Below are 21,594 nucleotides of genomic sequence, written 5' to 3'. Positions count from 1 at the left end.
TATTTCGAGCCTTTTTACAAGATAATCAAATATGTAGCATTTATTTCATCAGCACAATGAGAGAGTTGATTGGTGCAACTCCAGCCACCATAAACATAAGAAAAATTGCATAGATCAAAAGAAACTATATTCTGCAGAGCAAAAACAACCAGAAACAAGGAGTTTGGATATTATACATCATTTTCGCATTACTGTGACCTTCCACATCCAGATAAACCATATCCTCAGAGATATCAAGATATCACATCTGCACTTTATTGTAGCCATCTATCGATAGCATTGTGCATCATATACTATAGACAGTGTCACCCAAAAAATAGCTTACTATAAGACAAATCTTCATTGAAGGTACTTCCACAAATGTTAAGAAAAGGAAATATGTCGCACTAAAAGTTTTTGAAGTATCAGAATCCGCCATCTATCAATAACATGTTCATCATTTACTATAACCCTAAAGTAGCTTGCTATAAGACAGGTCTTCATTGAACATACGGGACTTCCATAAATGTTAAGGAATAAAATATGTCGCACTTAAATTTCGCAAAGTATCAGAATCCAATCAGCCAAAGAATCCAGAGAAAGAAGCCAACCACACTCGACCAAAATCCCTTGATGCTGTCTATCCTTTGCCTTAATTCGGGGTCAGTGTTCATGAAGTTGTTCACAATATTCCTCTTGAGGTCCTGCTGCCAGAACTTTGACTTTCCGTCCCCGAGCTGAAGAAGGCACATGTCCATGATCTGAAAAGTCGGACAACGGTTATTGCACTTATTGCGCATTCATCGAGCCAACACCACGCCCATCTGACAGTGTATCGGCGAGTCTTGCTACAGATTTGATAACTGCAATTCTGCAGGGCTGAAAAATCCTGGTGGCTGTTGGAGGAATTACTATTGGGTTCCCCAAAGTATCCCAATAGGTTCCTTAAGCTGTTCCTGCCCCTAGGTGCACATTTCTGCAGTTTCAGCACTATTTCAGCAGATCTGAGCCCTCCACTGATGTATAGCTATGAGCCAAACAATCCGTGGTACTATGTGGATTATTGTTTGCAAGGTATGTGGGCTTCTCAACTGCCTTACTGCATCAATGCTGAGACTGGAAGCCTTGGCTATGAATATAAATTGAGATGAGTGTTCATCAACATAAAAAAAAGGTTTTGAGAACCATTGTCCTAGATGTAAGTAGGGCCCTTCATTGTCAAGTGTTATATTTTCCAAGAATGGGGGGAAAGGGGGGTAAAAATCTGGTGGTATTTTTTATGCTCGTAAGTGGGGAAGCATAGGGATTCTCTAGAAACTATTACGGAACTCTCTGCATTATATATAAAGATCAACAACTATAATTTACAAAAAGTATTGATTGGTTTTAGGTCATGGAAGGTTTGATTTACACAAACAAGTCATTAATGTGCAAATAATCGGATTAAAACATGGCACAAGAGCCCATTTGGTCAATTCGATTTTCAGCAAATTTTTTTTGACAAACATAAGTGTCTGTATGAGCAGAATTTGTCCCGATAAAGCTATAGAGTCTTCAGACGTATCCTAACCGAGAGAATGGTTTCTCAGTATCAAAGCTTTCATTGGCAAAGCTTAGCAAGGTCAGCGTGGCATTCGGTAGTCTGGGATGGCGCTTCTGTCATGCGTGCTTTCAACAAGTTCCATTAATGATCTCCACATTTCTACATCGCCAAAAACACTAAAATCATAAAATTTTTGTTCCAAATTCAATAAAAGATCGGGGTGTAAATACAGAAAAATATCAGGTTTTACCCGAAAACAAAGGGCCCATGGTACTGTGACAGTGCAGAGTCGAATGAGAAAGTGAGGAGTAAGTGAGAGAAGAGCAAGAACGCTCACAAAAGAACGTAGAGTAAACTCGGTTCCGAACTTGTCGGCAGAGAGCAGGATTATCTGCTTGGCCCGTCTCAGGGGCTCTCCGACGACACGTGTGAATGCGGCCACATTCTCGGTTCTGCGTTGCTTCTCCACGGACCTCAGTTTTTCCTGAAATTGGCCCGCAACAAATATTTAGCACAGACACCAAATGATTTTTCTTGGGCAACATTATAGACCATTTCACTAAAAAGAACAGAGAAGAAAACAGGCTTCTTTCCTCTTATCCGGCGCATTGTCTGCTTCATAGACTGGGCGGTACCAAACATCCAGTTGGTGTGCAAACGCTGTTGAAAATCACGTCATTTCTGCAATATTAGGCGCAAATGTGCGGATTTAGATGTGCAAGTTAATGTAAAATGTTACTATATCCAATAAAGTGACCGATTGGGCACAATCCTGATGTCACCTGTTGCGCAAATAAAAAAAGAAAAGTAAATGTAACCCTGTAAACAGTGTGATTGGTTTGTCATCTCTCGCAAAAAATTCATGCAGTTGCAGTAGCTTTATGCAAGATTGTTCGCACTGATTAGGGTCTTTAGCAACTATGTGTGATAAGTCTATACCCATTTTCACCTCAAAAACCGTAGTAAAAAAAGACGGGATACTCGTGGAGCAGTACTAATTTCCCCCTTTATGTTGATAATCAAGATATATGCGGGTGAATATTAGATTAGATATACTATGTTATCTTATCAAGACATATATGATCCAAATGCCAAAAGCATAGCTTTTTCCTCCAACAGCCGAATCTTGTAAGAACTAATTCGTGCCGCGTATGAACAATGTGCAAAACTTGCTTGTTTCTTGAGATGAAAACAAGTATAGATGAAAAAAAAAAAGCAAAACAGGTTTTTTAATATAAATAGCAGCACATTTTTTTTCTTTTTTTTTGGTACGGGTTTACACAAATTGCCTGTTAGCCTTGGATATGAAGACCTTATTGGGCTTACATTATCGCAGATGTTTGTAGTGGTCTCTATGTAACCAAAATACCCAACTTTATGTGATGTTTACGCATAGGCGGCACTCAGGAAATGGCTAATGAGTGCACAATTGACTTCAATACACAGTACACAGCAATGTTTGTGCAAGGTTGTGTATTGCAATTCATAAAAAAGTAAAAACAGCTACCCTTGACGCGAAGGTGCTTTCTTGGCTAACAAAATTATTTTACATATGGCTGGGAACATGGAAGGAAAACAAATCTGGGTTTTAATGTTTCTGAGCCCAGAGTAGGAAAAATTGTATGTTTGCGTGGCTTTTCACAAAAACCAAGCAAGACTCTTTTAAACTCAGAACTGTATAATCAGGATTCTATTGTCTGCTGATGCGAGAGATACAGCAGTTGAGGGTTGTACTGATGGTGAAAGCGATTACTATTGAAGTAACCAAACGAAAGTATGCTAGCCTATTGTTTACTTAAATAAGACAATAGAGCACAACAGATTGCTCCTCGAGTAGGCGTAAGTGCTCTAGAGATGCGAACCACTTCACAATGGCAGCAGTGAGTAAGTGTTAAATGTTTGTACAACCCACGGGTACTGCCCAAACATGGAAAGCGGCCGGTTTGTCGTCCGCTACCAGGATTGGTTGGGTGCACTCTCCCTCTTTTACGCCACTCAATTTGTTCAAATGCCTGGATGTAACAAAATGGTGCCACCCTGAGAGCACTCAGTAAAATGGTCTATATTCTGCAAAGTCGGTTACATTTCGTTAATATGTACACCTCTTTACTCCCAAGAAAATTGTCCATAATATCAGTCGTCTATAATAATGAGACAAAAATGCATGTATTTATGCAGTTCATCCCCGTAAATTTGATCTATATAGAGGGGTATCCATATTACAGGGCCAATATTAATGGGGCCCATATTAACAAGACATGACTATATAAGCAAAAATCTGATTTCATAGTTATGCAAAAGACTGCATGGCATATACTAATAACATACTTTTATTACGTAGATGACTCTGGCCGGCCACTTCCGCCAGCCACTTGCATTATTGGAGGTTTTAAAATTTGACATTTTAAATTTCATAAAAAGAACATGATGTAGTGGTAATTTCCCAGGAGCTTACTCGGAGAGGTCTTAGAAATCTTTGAATAAAAATAATTAGCCATGAAAAGTTTAGCACAATTAATTTATTTATTAAGAAAGTTCTGCTCAAAAGTACTCGAGCAGTGTCGACGGTCACTAAATTAATTGTCAGAAGGAAGCTTTGAAGCATCTACTTTCATTTCCTGCATCCTGACAATTTGGAAGCAATTTGGATATGCACCTAAAGTTTTTAATCCTCCATGAACTGCACCTGCGTGCTGCACTTGGCACGGCTGGTGAGCAGTTGTGCCTTTCACGGGATTAAGCCTTGTCTGTTATTCAAGCGGCTCTGCTAGCTATAAAGGGTATTTTTTATAGCCTTTACAGACTTTACAAAAAATTTGGGGGACGCGTAAGCTTCGCCTTTAAGAATGGAACGCAATAGCGTTATCGGGCCCTGTTTGCAAAGACTTTTCATATCAACCCGCACTTGTTCCCAAGCCGTGCAAGCGTGTTCGGTAGCGTTACATGTCATGTCACGTCACATGACATCATGTGTGATGTCGTGTCCCTTGACGCACAACGTGACACGTGGTTGTGATGTCATGACCCTATCAACCCACTAGATTTAGCGGAAAATTTCAGCTAAATTTGTCAGGTCTCTCTTAACATTTCCTTCCATTAGCTGTTAACTCCTCCTCCCCACCTAATGATGAACTTCTGGCCTCTGGCTATGACATACACATTAGTATTTCCTCTTTCGCAAGCCTTCTCTCTCTCTCTCTTCGGCTAAATATGGCAGGAAAATTTTCGGCTAAATTTGGCGAGAAATCTTTCCGCTAGGTTCGATGGGAAATTTTTCCGCTAAATTTGGTGGGAAATTTTCCTCTAAATTTAGCTGCAAATTTTCGCGCCAAATTTAGCGGGTTGACAGGGTCATGACATCACAGCCACGTGTGACGTCACACGTGGCAGTGCACACAGCATTATGGGATTTTATGGCCCCACCGACACCAACACCGGATTTTCTGCGGCACAAGCTTCTAGCTCTATGCGTTAAAGGTCGTAGAAGCTACGCTAATATTATGGTCTCTGCAGGCGAGTTATACAACCAAGGGGACATAAACGAAAATGTCGCAATAGGTTGGACAACTAACTACAATTTCTTCCTCAATCTTTCAATTAGAGGTAACAAACATTTAAACATACAACTTGCTGAGTACCGTCGAAAACCACTAACTGGGTAAATTTTAGAAAGATTTGGAGTGCATGGTTGTGCACTAACGTTACAATTCGTGCAACCGGCTCAAGGCTGGCAGTGCAAAAGCACAAATGACAAGAACACATCAGTATTATCCACATTTTTGCTCTGCGAACCGTGTACCTATTGCACGAGTGGTGACTTCAGTGCCCCACCATGCCCCACATGCTCCAAATCTTTCTCATTTAATTGTTTAGTGGTTTTTAATGATGCTCAGCAAATTTCTATATTCCGTCTACCCATAAAGGGACACTAACACCCCCCAAAATTGTTTTTTCTTTTTTTTTGCCAGGCCATTTATTATGGTGTCAGAAGACTACCCAGTCAACATTTTGCTCCAACGTCACATTAAATTTTAATAAAGTAAAAAAATGCAACTGTTCGAAATTGAACTTGTACAGGAAGAAATATAGAGGAGAAAGTCACCAAATGTCACATAACTATTGCAACCTTTTTTTTTTTTTTTTTTTTTTCAATGTATGTGCAGTTTTTTAGAAGCCACAAAAAATTGTCATCATATTTTTCTTTCAATTTTAATATTGAATATGTGCCTTCGATGACCAAGACTAATTATTTTTGGTAATTGTGTCTAAATCATAGAAAACGGCACGTGACCACGGAAAAAAGAGTGAGCGTGACTTAAACCGGCAAATTCTTGATCGGCGGTTTTTGGGCAGAAAAGAAAATGAATTTCAAGCCACAAATTGTGTTCTGGGTAGTTGGGCTCTCAAATGTCATGTAGAAATAAAAACATTGGCGGGCATAAATACCCCGTCAGTGTCCCTTTAAGGCGAGACCAGGGGCTCTGCCTATAGCACAAGCTTCCTGCCCTTGCTAACACAAGTGTGAACGTGTAGGCACGCGCAACCAAAGCACAGCAAAAGCCAGCGAGCTTGCGCTGAAGGCACAGCTTCTACTCTCGGCTTAAGGGTGAATGGAGTACATCTGGAACAATATATTTATTTTCACCGATTACAACAAATTTTAGTTAATTGTCTGACTTATCGTGACAATTAGCCGCTAGATATGTCCTGTGGTGTCACACACCTCCTTGGGTGCAGCGCTCACGGGGGTGCAGCGCTCACGGGGGTGCAGTTGGGCAGTGAAAGAGGGGGGTGTTGCGGTCGGCCACGAGAGGGGGGGAGGGTGTCGCGGCGGGCACCCCAGGTACCGCCGACCCTAGTGACACCACTGAATATGCCCCCCTGGCCGTACAACTCACCTGCACGAACCACATTATTGTAGCTTTCATGGCTTTTTTTTTTAATTTGTGAGGCTTGAATAAAGCACCACGTAATTCATGCACAAGATGGTTGCACAACAGAGGCAGTAGTGTCTTGCTTCAACATACCGTAAAATACCAGGCAAGTGCCCACTCAAAATTTAGAAACAATTGCAAGAAACTGGGGGATGGGCGCTTTTCTGGTCAATCTCTTCATCAGCAGGCATGGATAACGTAAATGCAAAAATTCTAAAAAACACGAAAGACTTGGTGAGCGTGATATTAGCTAAAATATTTTCGCAATCTCTTTCTAGTAGTCTTCTGCCTGATGACTGGAAAGTGGCAAAGATTGTCCCGATTTTCAAAAATGGTGACAAATACTCCCTATTTAACTATCGACCCATCTCCCTAACAAGCGTATCATGCAAACTAATGGAGCATATCATCTACACTAACATCATTCAATTTCTGTCAGACAACTGTTTCATCAACCCATCCCAGCACGGCTTTCGAAAAGATTTTTCATGTGAAACTCAACTTGCATCGTTTACTCATGACATACATGTTAACCTTGATTCAAACATTCAGACTGACGCTATCTTCCTGGACTTTGCCAAAGCGTTTGATAAGGTTCCTCATAGACGACTCATATACAAGCTTTCTAAACTCAACTTAGATTCCTCGATTCTGAACTGGATCATTAACTTTTTAACTAACAGACAGCAACTTGTTACCGCTAACCAGTCATCATCTTTTTTTGCTCCAGTCATTTCCGGTGTTCCTCAAGGATCGGTCCTCGGACCCCTTCTATTTTTAATTTACATTAATGACATGCCTATATCAATAACATCGCATGTTCGTCTTTTCGCTGACGACTGTGTCATCTATCGCCAAGTGACTAACCCATCAGATCACGTACTCATCCAAGATGACCTCAACCGCATCCAAGCATGGTGCAACACATGGCAGATGTGTCTCAACGTCAATAAGTGCAAGCTTGTGTCGTTTACACATCGCTCTAAATCCTCTATCTTTTCCTACTCCCTTAACAGCGTTCCTTTGGAAAAAACTAATTCTTACAAGTATCTCAGAGTTCATCTTACATCTGATCTTTCTTGGGCTACTCATATCAGTCACACCATATCTTCTGCTAATCGCTCTCTAGGTTTTTTAAGGCGCAATTTGAAACTGGCCCCTCCTCACATAAAACAACTTGCCTACTCATCCCTTATCCGCCCTAAACTGGAATACGCATCTGCTATCTGGGATCCGCACCAAGCCTACCTCATCAATAACATTGAATCAGTTCAGCGTCGAGCATTACGTTTTATTTACTCAGATTATTCTTCTTTTACTAGCGTCACATCTCTTCGAACCCGTGCCAATCTCCCCCTCCTCTCTGAACGCCGCCGTTTAGCTAGTTTATCTCTTTTTCAAAAATTTTTTTACAGCCCGTGCCTCCGATTATCATACATCGTTCTTTCTGTACGCCTCAACCGTCGCACGGGTCACAATCTTGATGTACAGCGTCCAAAAGCAAGAACCACCACATTTCAGAACTCATTTTTTTCACGTACAGCCTCCGATTGGAACGGGCTCTCCCAGAACATTGTAACTACTCATGACTCATTAGAATTTAAAGAATTAATACGTGCAATCGCGTTCTAGGTATTTTTAGTTTTCTTGTTTGTTTTTTGTTTTTGTTTGCATACTAATTGTCTTGACGATTTTGTTTTATTTTATATGCATAATTTGCTTTTGTGACATTGTACCCTTTTGTTGATGTTTATTGCATGCCACCCCTTATGTAATACCCCCTACGGGGGTCCTTAAGGTATATAAATAAATAAATAAAAAATTTATGTATAAATGTCCTGTGCATATTTTCTCAGATCTTACAAATTTGATTTTAGACTTCTTTCAGTTGCACAGGTTCAACTGCTGCATACACATACCAGCAGCTCTTGTGAAGACTTTTTGTACTCGGGCGAAGTCTGGAAGGCACCCAGGGAGCGTCTGAACTCTGCGTGCGAGGTACGGGCCTCTTGTAGGAGCCTAAGCAAAGCATAAACATGCAAAATGTAAACTTGCATGAATGAAAATTAAAACACATCTTGAAAAGATTTTTTAAATAGACTCGACCTAGAACCATAAATAGGGAGTTTTAGAATAACATAGGCAATTTTAGTGCACACTAGCTCTAAATTTAGAGCTTGCGTCGGCTCATGCTACGCAAGGAAGTGTTAAAAGTGTTTCCCCATTGTGACCCCAAAACCTAAGCATCTCACACTTGTAGTGCCACAAAGGTACAGCAAAACGTTTTATTTCACGCACAAAATGCTGTAACTTGAGAAAGAAATAAAGCTTTCTTCTCAAAAAGTAACATGTATTATTGTTTACAAATATGAGAGTGCAATGCGAGCGGTCAACTGCGTCTCGCGTACTCACCTTCGCGCAGCTATGCCAAGAACCATTTTTCATGTCGCAAACAACAAGTTGCAAGTAATCGCTGGCCACCTTGCTGGGTCTTCCAAACCATTTGTGACGTGCGCCTCCCGTATTTTTGACGCCAACGCCAAATTCAGTTGAATTTGGCATTGCCGTCATTGGCAATACTAATTTGTCCCACGACAAAAGTCGCACACAAGTGTGGCTTCGATAAACGTCGATACCTTAAACTCAATAAACTGACGGAGGTAGCCACAAGGAAGCTCGTAATCATCCCATCAATCTATCCCGCGGCCGCGCGAGGTGGAGTGGTTAAGGATGTAACAGAGAAGTTTCAACTGCCCCTCTTCCCTATTTTATACAACCTTTACGGTCCATAGCTTTCACTGTTACCCCCAGAAACATACCCTCTCCTTTCTCTAAATCCCAAATCCCATGGCCCGAACTGGAAACCAAAAGAGTGGCTTTTGTCCCGACTTGAATGGTACGATGACCTGTTTCCCTGAACCAACCTTGACGAGACAAGCCGTAAGACCCCCTTTTGACAACAGTCCGAGGCTTGAAAGATAATTATGGTGTCATTTTCCCAGGACCATTGATCCTGCGCTACTCAAATTGTAAAAAAAGAAATATATATACGTACGTTAATTTTTTTTTTTCTCTGTGTGTATATGTGTGTCTGTGTGTGTGTGGGGGTGGGGGGGGGGGGGGGGTGGCATGGGCACATAACAATCTGGAGTTTATCGGATAAATCCGAATTGACAAAAATTTTACCAGCGGGTGTTTTTCGGATTTATCCGAAAACCTGCAGCCCTATATATAATCAATATCTTGTTTGACATTTACATTTTTGAAAAGAAAATTCCTTTAGCTACATCTTGGTATGCTTCAGTACACTTAGTAGCCAAATTTGCAGCTAAACAATTTTTTCTACTGGGGCCACCTCATAACAGCCTTTTTTCATATGTTAAGGAAAGAGTTGGTTTCTGCTGTTTCTACCATGCACCCATACCAACTAGCCCAACTTCCCTTTCTCCTCCCACAGCTTGGCTGCAGAGAGATTCTGCCCTGAGCACTCTTTCTGTCACGTGTTGACATGGCAGGGCTAATTCGTTGTAGCATTCGTCTGGCTACATAGAACTTTGCAGAAAACAAACTTAAATTATGTTCAAAGCAATGCAGTCGGCAGCATTACCCAAACAAGATGACATAGAACAGTCCACATTTGTGAGGCGTTGCCAATGATCTCGCTTTAGATGAGGAAACTGACTTCATGGATACGGACTCTCCAAGCTTCTCCCAAAAGCCCTGAGCACTGTGTCACAAGGGCATGACCTGTGCCACATGCCAGATGCAAAATTGCTCAGCCTGGTATTACTCTGTGAATATTAATAAAGTAATGAGATGGGAGCCACGTCAAACATTAAATGGTTCTGTTCCATGACATGCAAAATGTTAGCTCATACTACTTGTTCCACAACACCGGTTGATTCACATCCCTTTTTGAGACGGGAATACGAGCATCAATATTGAAAAACTCAAACAGACTCATTTTCTTTCCATATTAAAATGTATGAAGAACTCTATACTTTCATTGTTCGAACTGATTACACAAAATTTGATAGATACGTTTTGCATTCGATTGATGATTGGTGAAGTTACTGAAACAATTCGCCAGAATGGTAAAATAGAAAAAGAAATGGAGGTTTTATTAGATAATATAAAGATCTTAGTTGAGGAAAAATGCTTGCTACAGATTTTGTGTACTAAAACATGTGCGCAAAGCAGCTATCAGTGTTGACAAAAAATGACTGCTGAAAAGCAAGTCATTTTTTGTCTTGACTTTGACCAAGTCAGAGTCAAGACAATCCATAACTGCCGATCATTTCTGATACTACAAAGAACTCTTTACCCGAAATACATGATAACTTTGTGCCTGCATGACACCATCGATACACTATTGATATTATCACCCGAGACAAAAAAATATTGTTTTAAGACTACACAACACTCCACAATGACATGCATTTTATCCCTCTACTAGACCTAGAAGATTATTCGCAACTCCAAAGCGGTAGTTCAAAGGTGGCGAAAGAGATGGGGATAGACTACCCAGGATTTCCCGTGCGCTAAAAATGATTTGTCTGCAAATGTGAAGCGGTTAGGGAGGGATCATATTACAGGTGACGGAGATGCTGATGTACGCTAGGAAAATGAGCATGCTGATATTTAGAAGTTGCAGAAACCTCAACTTGTGAAGCACTATGGTGGGTGAGCGCATTTTAGGCCACGTCCCTGTTTGTGGCAGAATATTTTCGAGGGTGATGAAGATATTATGTTTGCACTTTGCCTGGCCATTAGTGCTCCAAAAAGTGACCCGCGCATGCACGGTGACCATCGAGCTTCGGAAGAACAGCGTTCACAGTATTGCTGTCTTTGTGTCACAGGCTCGCAACTCGCTGCTCACCGTCTTCGTTTTAGCGTATTGCAACATGTAATCAAACTGCTCTATGGTTATTGATACAAAAGTTTGTTACCGCGGGCTACCGTACGGTGTAGCATTACAACCGGAAGCGTCTTTGAAGCACAATTTTCAGCGTGCGCCAGGAGCGTTGCCGTGCCGGTAACCTGCAGTAACGCTATGCCTGCCTTTTAACATAATCGGCGTGTTTAGGGGTTATATTTATGACTCTGTCAAAAATAAATATTTTAATATACCATACATTTTTTGTGCCTGATATTTGCAACGTTGCGGCCCCTCTCACCAAAAGTGACCGTTCTAAGCTCTCATTCCGAACGGCTGTCTAACACAGACGCGCTTAAAATGCTTCGAGCATTTCTTCATTTTCTTTGTAATTACCTAAAAGCAAGTACGGGTATTCTGTCTTTTGAAAGTGCTCAGAGTAAATGTGCATGTTCCTTGTAATAACCTTAAAACGCAAACCCATTCACGATGTGTATAGCTCGACATACTGTTCGGCGATGAGTTTTCTCCTACTTATGGCAAACAGTAGGTTTTTTTTGCCTTTTAAAATAAATCAACGCAACTGCATTTTACTTGACTGCGGCAGGCTAAAGATACCTCTAGTAATGCACTCATTACAAATTATCATGTAGGAAAATTAACTGCTCAACGTATTGAGAAAGTAAGCGCTCCCTACGCGCCGTGACAACATTTCCACCAGTAGAATGACCCTTTCACTCGGGAAACCTGTGAAATTTCACTAAAGTTCGAAGGAGTTTGACTTACGGACAGTGTTGCCCAGGTGCTACACAAATATTTCAAATTTTGGGAAACAAATAACTTAAAAAGTACTCTATTTTATATTTCATAAAATGGTTAATGTTTACACAATATAAAGGTGAAAATATGCACTTTTAACGCTTTCATTAGTTATTAATGTGAATCAGTGATGCCAATAAACCGAACAAATATTGCACTTTCCCTCCGCCAGGTAGAGTCAACTAGCTTTTTTTTTATTTATGTTTGTGCATGCGCACAAAAGTTGAACTTCACTCGAACCTTTGTCAAACATCACGTTGAAAGTTCGAAAAAGTCTAACTTGGTCGGCTCGAACCTGGGCAGGTTCCTGACATCCATAGTTTTGACAGCGCGGAAGTGGCAGGAGTTGTTGTCAATGGCGATGCAATGTTTTGCTCGCACCTAGCTTTTTTTTCTTAATTTCCAAACATTTTTTTTACATAACACTCTCGAGATTTATTTTATATTTATATTTCACTCTCGAGGCTCATTGTACTGTATCAATTTATAAAATGCGCAATTACATCACATACTGCTATAAAAATGCCCCACAACAAAGGGCTTGGCGAAGAAAGAAACGAAACTAATCCTGTCTTGCTGCCATCGGACAGATAGAAACAAAGCAGACCGAAAACGCATGCATGATACGCCTTTCTCAGTGAATAAACATTATCATAGGGTAATGCATGGCAGGCAGATTATTCGTTACTCAAAAATTCACAGTGTGTGCAAATATTCGCTGTTTTTCCCGAATATTGCGGAATATTCGGGAACTTCCGAATATGCAATTTCCGAATCGAATATGTTTCGAATAAGGAAAACATTCGATTTGTATACAAAATTTCGAATATTCGCACACCCCTAGAAATTATACATCCCTGTCCTTCGTGCAACGCTGTTGCAAGGCAGAGCACAAGAATCCCTATTTTAACACGCTCACTTTTTTTCGTTTAAAGACCGACAACCAAATCGCACTTTCCACTTTTCCCCTGCTTCCTCCTCTCCCCCCTTCTACCCTGTCCACCCTGGCCTGTTTCCTCCTTCCCCACGGTTAGGAGGATCTTCTTATTTGCAGAATCTCGGGTCTGGTCGTCGGCCTTTAAACGGCTTCATGCGCCAAGGCCAACAGCCCCTGCCACCGTTTCCGCGCCGCTGCCGCCACTGCTGTCCCCGCTCCCCCGATCTCCGTCCACTTTCCTGATCTCCGTCCGCGAGAGGGCGAGCGGTGCGCTGGAGTTGCGAATAGTCGGAGCGGAGCAAACGCTGGGGAGGAGATGACCTCCTCTCCAGCATTCGCTCTGCTGAAGTGGAAAGAGGTGGGAGGAGTTTCCCTTGAACTACCACAAGCAATGTACTGGTGGAGGTACCTTAGATCAAGGTCAGCATCATTCACTGGTAAGGACAGATGCTGCGGTCCAGTTCTCTCAGCAAACCTTTCCACGAGTTTCCTTGTCTGAAAGAAATGACAACAGGCACATTGTAGAGTGGACTTGTGATGCACGACTGAACTAAGTAATGAATTCAATGCCCCATTTCTCTTAAAGATATGCAGGAAAATTCTGGACATGCATAGACAGAAAGTCAAACGCTATACAAAAAACAAGACTTACAGTATCAGCCATGAGTTTTGAGATGAATTGATCATTCTCTTTTCTAAGGTCTTCCATTCGACGGTTTATAACATCCTGAGTGCAAAGAAGAAAAGAACAGTTAGGTCTTGGAATACATACTCCAAAGCACCATACCAAAAAAATCCCAAGCAAATGCCCAGCCTAGAGAGATTGCCCAGCCGATTGTTTTGGCTAAATATCCATAAAATAAAAGATGCCTGAACAGCGTCCACCAGTTGCCGTGCCTCCATTAAAGAAAGACAAGGCAACAAGAAGGCAAAAAACTCGGTCCAATGATGTTTGTTTGACCAGAAATTATATATTAGCTACAGAGCTTGGGATGTACAAAGCTGAAAACCACAAACACATAGGCACATGCAAAAAAAGACTGCATTAAAATGCATACTACTATATACATCAAATGAAGGCAAGGAAAAATGACTGGATTTCTAGCATTTTCGCGAGCCTTATTCTGGATGCACAGTGCAAGTCCCCCCCCCCCCACCTCCCCTTCCTCCTCACTGAACTTTCCCAGATTGCTCAAAATGCATTCCAGCTTGGTAGCTGTTGCCACAAAGCCATAAACCAATGGTAACAGCAGGTTTGTGTTCAAGCACTCGGCTCTGCTGCAAAATGTACCGCTCATAAAAACTCACCTTCAGCAGTGCTTCATGAAGACCATACTTCTTTTCGCTTGAGAACCTCTTGCATTCTGAATTGAAAACCTATAAAGTCATGGTACAACTCAAATCGGCACAATTGTCGAAAGACATTAAATGAGATAGAACACCAAGAAAATGGTAAGGGCTCTCAAAATAAGACACTAACCTTCCCAAGACTAAACTGAAGCTGTGCCTCTTTGTTAGCATGGCCTAAACTCGAGTTGTGACACAAACATGGCATCTATAACAAAAACAAGCATGTACCTGAAAAGCAGCGTCCATCCCTTCTTATGCTGCTCTCGTCAGTTGCTGATCAGTTAGAGCTTCTGATACGACAGCTTTAGATGAGCAGGTATCTAAGATATGAAAGGAGAATACACAATCCATTTTTATTCAAACGTGGAGCATTTCAGTCACATCTCACTCATTAAAAAAATAAGTGGCATTCTCTCACCAGACGCTGCAGCCACAGCTTTCTCAAAGACAGCTTCCAAGAAAAGCTCATTCTGGAGTTGGGTGGCATCGATCAAATGCGCAAGTGATTGCTGTGATTCACCCCAAAAAAGTCAGAAGGGAAATTGGGATGAAAAAAAAAATGAATATAAAACAGCACTAGAGCAGAAGCCCACACAAATTACAGATCATAACACAAAAAATGTTACAACGGAAAGGGGCATCAGTACATGGTGTAGGGAGTTTTTTTTTAACATTTTGTCCGGTTAACCATTGTTGGGGTATATGAAGCAGTTGTTACTCATGCCAGTGCAGCATAAAAGTAAAATCGGGCAACAATGGAGCCAACAAAGCAAACACAGGCATTACTGGTGCATAAACAACTTCTTTTACACTATGTAAAAGAAAATAAAAACTTGCCACAAATACCAGTGTATGTAACACACCTTTACATGTTAGACATTAACCTTTCTGGAACTAGCAACTTAAGTGTTCCTTGCAACAGGTTAGCGCTACAATTTCCTACATTTAGGATCCACTTTATCGACTTGCTCAAAAACGGCACAGCAGAAGCTATGGTCACCGAAAGGGTGAGAACGGCAGGGCGAGAACCGCGGTTGTCCCGTCTCCAGCGCGAGCACCCTACATTTGACAGCGGCGTCTCAAGAACCTAGAGCGTGTGCGTGCAGCCAATGCATGGCAAAAGGTAACAAGCGAGTGCTGGACGTTGGGTGTTCCAAAGAGATGCCCTGTCGTTCTCACCCCAACAATATAAGGAAGGCATGGGAAGGTAGGAACCACTGCTATCTGGACAGGCTTTGTTATTATGCTGCACCATTTCCACCCAGTTTCTTGCCCCCGCAGGTCGTACATGCGGGTCTACGTTATTAACTCGAAGGTGTGCTACGAGCCATCACTGTAAAGACCCTCCAGCAGATGTCTTGTTTTGCATCGAAGCACGATTGAGCATTCATATGAGAACAGCAGCACCAAAGCAGGAGCAAACCTTGAGTGATCTGGTGTATGTCTTCTTGTCCCCTTCCTCAAGAACACTATCCAGTTCCTTGGCAAAGTCCGTGACTAGACTCTCGGCATAGGCACCGAGGTCTCGCTCAAGTATGGCAGAGTTGATGGGGAGGGCAATGCCCCTGGCATGACCTTCAGCAGTGAGCTACACAATGCGTGGACATGTAAAAAATTTAAAAAAAAAAGTAAAGGAAGGAACGAGTGGGAGGTTACCTCAATACACAGGGTCAATTATTCTGGAGAGGCAATACTGACCAAATATTTCTGTTCCTGGTTGGAGCAGAAGAGCCGAACCTTCTTGGAGTTCAAGTGTCGCTGCCTGGCATGAAGTCTTTCCAGGTTCTTTCCTTGCTGAGTGCTTGCCGACTCGAGGGCATCTGACAACCTGGAGATGCAGCAGTTTGATACTACCATGAACCTTGGCATCAGGTTGCCTCTGTACACTACTCTAGGCTAGACAAAAAGGGTTCTCCATTCAAAACTAGAAAGGTAAAACTAAACAGAAAGGAGGACTGTACTGCCAACACCTGCCTGAGCACACCTCTAGAACCGCACGTGAAACTCGTAAATAAATTGGCACGGTTGAAAGGGGGTACTACAATCCCCAACAGAATGAAAGTGGCAGGGCGTGTCTTTCGAGTGCCTGGCCTCCAGCACGTGCGTGCTAGAGCTGCAAGAGACACCGAAGCGTTATCAAAGGAATGAAGCTCGGGTTGGAGAAGGGACGATCGAAACTCCCCTCTGCCGTCCTCACCCTGCCAGTGACCATAGAAAGAGGAAAACCCTGGACAGCTTCAGAAGAGCTGTATAAGCATCTCACTGAAGATGACACTAAGCAAAATAACAACTGCAGGTCTAAACGTTTTCATCAAAATTCTTCATTCTACAGCCAGTCGTGCTGGAAAAATCTACCTTTCACACAGACCTCCCCACAATCTTGGGGAAAAGCTAAAGTGATTTTTAGGAATCTTTTTAGTGGATGCATTTAGCAAAGGTGCCTCAGACAACACTGTCCAAGGCCTAATCTATACAGATAGTAATGTTTTGTCCCACAAATTAATCACAAAATGAATGAACCGTACTGACGACACCGCCTCAAAAGTAGGAAGGAATGCTTAAAAATAAACGCTATTAATCTTAAAAATTCTTTAATCAAGCAAAAATACAACAGTTTTAGGAAACCGAAAGAAACTTGTGCAGCATCCCTTTAAATTTGCCTTTTTACAGAGAGCTACACACGACTGTTCACAAAACAAGACCAACCAAGAAAAGTATAAAGTGTTTTACCCATGCAGCAACTGTGTAAGAAGAGTGAATGATTTCTTCTTTGCTTGAGCATGCCACTCCTAAGATCATGAAACAAATCAGGAAAAAAAAAAGTAAATGATTACCATGCAGATTAAAATAAACAAAAAGAATTCCCACATAAAACTTGGAAAATGCACTTCCACAGTAAATGATTAAGTGCTGATTGTTTGGCAAATTGGTATTGTGAATTCGAAAACATGATTGCACTTTAGGACATGGACAGTGGAAGAATAGACAACACAAAACGCTAACTTTCAACTGTTTAATCAGAGAACATCGTGCATTCGCACTGCGCAACTGCAAAACCCTCAACCAATCCGACGCCCCGTCACTGATTGCATTGTACGCTATCTCTTTTTCTGCCAAGTCAATTGAGGCCACGCTGATGCCAGAACTTTTGATGATGTCAGCCTCAATTATTTCTCTGTCTTGTCTTTATGTTTGGCGAGAACAGTACATGTGGCATATAAATGTTTGCGCCCGCAGTCATGACGGGTGGTTCTCATTTGAACCCGTTCGCATTTCTACCTTCTCGTTTTTACCTTCTCATTTCAACCCAGCGCAAAACAACTTTCGCGTTTCTCCCTTTCTCATTTAAACCGTTCTGAAAACAAACTTTCAGGTTTTGACCCTTCTCAAAACGACTTTTCTCATTTTAACCTTTCTCATTTTAAATTTTCTCAAAACATACTTTCTGGTTTTGACCATTGTCAGAAAGACTTTTCTCATTTTAACCTCTCTCATTTCGAACCCAAATTAATCCAACATCATGATCTCGCAATCTTTCTGCGGTATTTATGGCGAATTCGGGTAATTAATTGCCTTCGAGCCCTTGCCTGTGGCACCGGCGACCAAAAACACGCCAGCGGCGCATCACGTGACCCTCTCCACCCGAATGCAAAACACAATGAACTGGCGTTTTTATTTGACTGGGTCGCGAGTGAGCTCTGTTAACTTCTTCTTCGATCATTCTATGGTACCATGAGCACGCTGCATACGCCAACAACATAAATTACGACTTTTGAGATGTGTGTAAACAGAAGCGGCTTCACGAAACTTTTAAAAATATTGACATTACCACAGTCCGTACAGCTGACAGAATATTAAAATATAAAATCAATGAAAGGGCAGATGTATAAATCAGTGTGGGTCTGCCCGCACGCGCGTCAAATTTCAATAAACTTCGTTTGGATTTTCGATTAACTGTTGCCACGGAGGCTTGCCAGCGTCGCTTTCCATATTCTGTTTACTGTTAGTAGAGAGTTTTTGTAGATCGTTCCCATGATTCCGATAACAATACCTGATACTCCGCCACCGCCTCCCTTGCGCATGCATAGTGTCGTTATCGGGGCTATCGGAACGATCTACTAAAACTCTCTAGTACCTTTTTTGGAATACTCAGACTTCTCATTGCACCCACCCTCCGTGAAATTGTAATGCGTGTTCAAGTTTTAAACTGCATTACTATGCATACTTTTTTTTTCAGCGGTGTAATACCTTGTTATTACAGAGTTGTACAATAAAGTGATGTATGATGCAGTCCGTGTCTCAGAGCAAACATACCTTGCTCAGGCTGGATAAATTCTTCCAAATATGTTGACCTTCTTTGAAACATAAATTATCTTTCTCTTCGTTGTTTTTCCTATCTTGTCTCAGAGCACACAAGGGTGCCTGTCTCGATGGCTCCGTTTACCGCTCGAACCCGCTATCTGCCGCCTCAGCGAGCATTGTTTCGTTTGGTTCCCTAATCCGATTCGGATGTGACGATACCGGATACAGTCTGGCAGACAAGCTGCCCGACCTCTTGGAGCTCGGGAAAACTTCTGCTGGTAAATTGCCGGTACACGCCTGAGAAGCGCAACCCGAAAAGCTTGCACCCGCCAGCCTTTGACCACGCGAACGCCCTTGCCGAAGATATAGGAAAACTTTTTCAGGGAAAATGACCATCCGAATTGGCCATTACAAGCAATAACACACGACCAGCACAATGATCCATCCGCTCCACACGACGACATCTTAACGACATACAGCGACAGAAGAGAAATGAAGTACCGAATCTGCGCTAGCACTTTTGAAACCACGTTACCATGTGACCACGTAGCTACGTCAACAGACTCGGGGTGGCACGCAGCCATGAGGAAAATTGTTTCATGTGCTATGCAAGAGATGGTGCCGCTTCGCTTCATCTTCAACCTTCATCCTCAACTGTTTTTCCTTCTTTCTATACCTCACTACAGTGTTCAAATGACAACGGGTTCAAATGAGAAAGGGTCGAAACGCGAAAGGTTAAAACGCGAAGGGTGTTTTGCGAATGGGTTCAGACGAGAAGGGTTCAAATGAGAATGGGTTCAAATGAGACGGGTATAAATAAGAAAGGGTCGAAACGCGAAAGGTTAAAATGAGAAGGGCGTTTTGCGAATGGGTTCAAACGAGAAGGGTTCAAATAAGAATGGGTTGTTTCGAGATACACCCGTCATGACGATGACACGAAAGATGGCCATTCCGAAATCTCTGATTGTGCTCTCTTAGTCTGTCATTAAAACACCTGCCTGGCTGGCCAACATATTTCTTTCCACATAACAGTGGAGTCTGATACACTACACCTTTCGCGCAAGCGACGAAGGGACTCCTGTGCTTCTTTAAGCTGCCTGCCGGTGCTTTGTGAAACGGGTCTGTCAATTTGCACATCTTGGCGAGCTTTTCAGGTGCAGATAAAAGAACTTTTGTGTTTAGAAGTTTTGCTATCTTTTTTAGGTTGTGCGCTGTTCTGGGCATGTATGGCACAACTGCCACCTTTTGTCTCTCCTTTTGGAGTGCATCTGAGCGTGTACTAACGGGTGTATCTCGAAACAACCCATTTTTATTTGAACCCTTCTCGTTTGAACCCATTCGCAAAATGCCCTTCTCGTTTTAACCTTTCGCGTTTCGACCCTTTCTTATTTATACCCGTCTCATTTGAACCCATTCTCATTTGAACCCTTCTCGTCTGAACCCATTCGCAAAACGCCCTTCGTGTTTTAACCTTTCGCGTTTCGGCCCTTTCTCATTTCAACCCGTTGTCATTTCAACACCGCAGTGAGGTATAGAAAGAAGGAAAAACAGTTGAAGGATGAAGGTTGAAGATGAAGCGAAGCGGCCCCATCTCTTGCATAGCACATGAAACAATTTTCCTTATGCCTGCGTGCCACCCCGAGCCTGTTGACGTAGCTACATGGTCACATGGTGACGTGGTTTCAAAAGTGCTAGCGCAGATTCGGTACTTCATTTCTCTTCTGTCGCTGTATGTCGTTAAGATGTCGTCGTGTGGAGCAAATGGATCATTGTGCTAGTCGTGTGTTATTGCTTGTAATGACCAATTCGGGTGGTTATTTTCCCTGAAAAAAGGTTTTCCCATACCTTCGGCAGGGGCATTCGCGTGGTCAAAGGCTGACGGGTGCAAGCTTTTCGGGTTGCGCTTCTCAGGCGTGTACCTCCAATTTACCAGCAGTTTTCCCGAGCTCCAAGAGGTCGGGCAGCTTGTCTGCCAGACTGTATCCGGTATCGTCACATCCGAATCGGATTAGGGAACCAAACGAAACAATGCTCGCTGAGGCGGCAAATAGCGGGTTCGAGTGGCAAACGAAGCCATCGAGACAGGCACCCTTTCCTGCTCCGAGACAAGATAGGAAAAACAACGAAGAGAAAGATAATTTATGTTTCAAAGAAAGTCAACATTTTTGGAAGAATTTATCCAGCCTGAGCAAGGTATGTTTGCTCTGAGACACGGGCTGCATCACACATCACTTTATTTTACAACTCTCTAATAACAAGTTACTATTACACCGCTGAAAAAAAAGTATGCATAGTGATGCAGTTTGAAACTTGAACACGCATTACAATTTCAAGGAGGGTGGGTGCAATGAGAAGATTGAGGATTCCAAAAGAGGTACTAGAGAGTTTTAGTAGATCGTTCCGATACCCCCGATAACGATACTATGCATGCGCAAGGGAGGCGGTGGCGGAGTATCAGGTATCGTTATCGGAGTCATGGGAACGATCTACTAAAACTCGCTACTAACAGTAAAGAGAATATGGAAAGCGACGCTGGCAAGCCTCCGTGGCAACAGTTAATCGAAAATCCAAACGAAGTTTATTGAAATTTGACGCGCGTGCGGGCAGAACCACACTGATTTATACATCTGCCCTTTCATTGATTTTATATTTTAATATTCTGTCAGCTGTACAGACTGTGGTAATGCCAATATTTTTAAAAGTTTTGTGAAGCCGCTTCTGTTTACACACATCTCAAAGAGTCGTAATTTATGTTGTTGGCGTATGCAGCGTGCTCATGGTACCATAGAATGATCGAAGAAGTTAACAGAGCTCACTAGCGACCAAGTCAAATAAAAACGCCAGTTCATTGTGC

The 21,594-nt window shown here is 42.2% G+C and overlaps 1 pseudogene; it reads right to left on the bottom strand.

The window, feature by feature from the left end:
* Nucleotides 1-531: 531 nt before the first annotated feature.
* LOC115321235 overlaps nucleotides 532-21,594 on the bottom strand; it is a 42,840-nt pseudogene continuing 21,777 nt past the window's right edge.

The sequence above is a fragment of the Ixodes scapularis genome, unplaced genomic scaffold, assembly GCF_016920785.2.
Source record: "Ixodes scapularis isolate PalLabHiFi unplaced genomic scaffold, ASM1692078v2 PGA_scaffold13__105_contigs__length_92229423, whole genome shotgun sequence".
Taxonomy (NCBI): domain Eukaryota; kingdom Metazoa; phylum Arthropoda; class Arachnida; order Ixodida; family Ixodidae; genus Ixodes; species Ixodes scapularis.
This window is presented reverse-complemented; position numbering and strand designations above follow the sequence as displayed.